This window comes from Taudactylus pleione, unplaced genomic scaffold, assembly GCF_031769625.1.
Source record: "Taudactylus pleione unplaced genomic scaffold, aTauple2 ptg000396l, whole genome shotgun sequence".
Lineage (NCBI taxonomy): Eukaryota > Metazoa > Chordata > Amphibia > Anura > Myobatrachidae > Taudactylus > Taudactylus pleione.
In genome coordinates, this window is record NW_028284797.1 from 2,799,319 (window position 1) to 2,802,441 (window position 3,123).

Genomic DNA, 3,123 nt, shown 5'->3' on the forward strand with positions numbered 1-3,123 from the left:
GTATAAAATAAGGAGTCCCGGATTGGGGGAAAGAACAGCCCGATGATCGCGGCTTGTGTGGCTTTGAAGACAGGAATTCAGTCAGCCCGTGACCGCCTTTATCCAGCCGCCATTGTAATCCAGGTATTAAGGACTTCATCTCCACATGTAAATGCACAGCTCCCACTCCGTATAGTAAGACCTCCGGCTAAAGTCAGAGTCCGGCAAGGTGAGTTACAATATCGGTAGCAGATATCTCTGATGCATGGAGGTTAGGGTTAGACACTAGCGGGGAGGATAGGGTTAGGGGGGGAGAGGGTTAAAAACTTACCTTATTCGGGATCCTGCTGTTCTGCTTTCCGGCGTCGGTATAACATCCGCCGGACTAACATCCGGCGGTACATCATACCGATCCCCCACAGGACACCTTCAGTCTTGTTGAGTCCATGCCTCGATGGGTCAGAGTTGTTTTGGCGGCACGAGAAGGACCTACACAATATTAACCAGGTGGTTTTAAAGTTATGGCTGATAGATATAGATCTGTTTAGCTGCAGTGGTCTAAGCTAAGAATTATGGAAAGCTTACTTGTAGTTAGAATTATATAAATATCCAAAACACAGGATCAAATAGCTCACATGTAAAATGTCTGAGTGCAATACTTGAGGTTGCATGTTCAAGTATCATGATGAAGGGGGATTTATTATTTATTGATAAGATGCACATATCCCCTGCCCCTCAGGGCTAAAGGACAGAGGGCCTGATTCAGAGCCGCTCGTAAGCGGCTGCTCGTTCGCTCCGAGCGATGTTCGCACATCTGCGCATGCGTATGGGTTGTAATGCGCATGCGCCAACCAGTCAGTGCGGTCGGAAATCGTGTGTTCGCAAAATAGCGAGTGCCTGCTAATTTGAGTGACAGGATGAGGCGTTTGTGGGTGGTAACAGGGGAAGGTGCTTGAAAACGGGGAGTGGAGATCCGAACGCAGGCGTGCCAAACGGTCAAAACGGGCATTTTAAGGGTGTGCATAATTAACAAAGCAGCGTCATCGGCCACGTCACTTGGTTGTCTTAGCCTGAACTGTTCGCATGATTGCGGTAGGAAAATCCAACCACAAGCACTGCGAGCAGTTCAGACGCCTTTCGATGTACTCGATTAATCTAATAAATAGCGGAGATGACGTATGATGCGAACGGCCAGGGGGCGTCTTTACAAAATAGCGAGCGCATGTTTCGTTCGCTCACTCAGACATAGAGGCGTCAACAGACCGCAAAGAGCGAGCGCTCAATTTAAATAGCCGGCCCCTTTTTCTGAACGACTGTTCGCAAATAGCGTCCGGCTCTGAATCAGGCCCTGAGGTTGCTGAGAAGAAAGTCCCAAGTTGGCAAAAAGAAAGCTGCCTAACCCCCCCCCCCTGCAGTCTAACCATAACCTTTGCTCTGGTGCCTAACCCTCCTCCTATCCCTAGTACTTACCATCAGGATTCTGGTGCTGGGATTCTGAGTGCCGGCATCCCAACCACCAGGATAGTAACTACATCCTATTCCAATAGGTCCGGCATTAATGCGCTGTTTTTAAATTTAAACCAGTCAGATTTTACATGTAGTTCTCTGCTAAATGAAAAAAAGAAATGACGACTTAAACATGATAATGCAAATTTTGCCACCACGATTTAAACGTTCGCTATGTGAAGGTATAATATTGCAGCTCAACAAAGTCTACTCTTTTTTAAAATAGGAAAGCTATCACATTAAATGAGAGGGATGGGTATGAGGGCAAGGTAAGAAGATTAATGATGGGAAAAGAAAAGTGCACAGCGAGCCTGGCATGGATTAAGGACATTGGGCTGTAGACAGACAGAGCAGATTTTTATGGTCTGTATAAATTGTTATTGGATGTTGGGCTCCCTCAAGAAGATATCTCCAATCTTTTAGGGCAAGCTTAATTGCCAAAAGTTCCTGATCACCAATGGAGTAGTTTTGTTCGGCTTGGGTAAATTTCTTTGAGTAGAAACTGCATGGATGAAGTTTCTTATCATCTCCATACTGTGAGAGAATAGCCCCAACACCTACAGCAGACTCATCGACTTCAAGGATGAATGGTCTTTCCAGATTGGGTTGCAAGAGAACAGGTGCAGAAGTAAATTCCTGTTTTAAACAAAGAAAAGCAGCATGAGCCTCAGGAGACCAACGTGTAGGATCTGCACTAAAAAACCTTAAAAGTGTTGCACAGCCTTCAATGTGGAGTGCGGAACCCAATCTTGAATGGCCACTAACTTTTCTGGATCCATCTCTAACTTGGTTCCCGAGATCATATGACTTAGGAATAGTACACTGGAGACTTCAAGATGCACTTGGAAAATTTTCCATACAGGTTGTTGTCACGCAAACGTTGCAATACCTCCTGAACTTGCCACCGGTGAGTCGTTAGGTCTTGTGGAAATATCAAGATGTCATCCAAATAAACAACTACATATTGATACAGGATGTCATGGAAGGTTTTGTTTACGAAGTGCTGGAACTCCGCTGGTGCATTACACAAGCAGAAAGGCATCACAAGATACTCGTAATGGCTGCCACTGGTGTTAAAAGCGGTTTTCCATTCATCTCCTTCACATATTCGAGTTAGATTATATGTCCCTCTCAAATACAACTTGGTGAAAATCTTGGCACCTCGTACACGGTCGTACAATTTAGTAATCAAGGGATACATTTTTGATAACAAGTGGAAGCAGGAAAAATTGCAAGAGATCCAATTTATATTTGAGCAGAGATCCAATTGATATGCGGAGATCCAATTGATTTGTGGATTATGGGTCTGCAACCAGGGTAACCCCAAGACAAGATGATGCAAATTCTGAGGAAGTACAAGGAATGACAGTCGCTTTTGATGTGAAGGACCCACTTGAAGAATAACAGGTTCTGTGGAGTAAAAGATAGTCCCTTCTTTGATTTGAATTTTATGGACTGCTGTAAGCACGATGGGAAGATCCAATGTCTTGACTGAATGATGTAGGTCATGAACTAAAGAAGAAAATATAAAATTACCCGCAGCTCCGGAGTCAAGTAAAGCGGACAGATTCACCGAACTTTGTGGACATTTCAGTGTTACCGAAATTAAACAATCCGACTTGGGAGGATGTTTGGAAG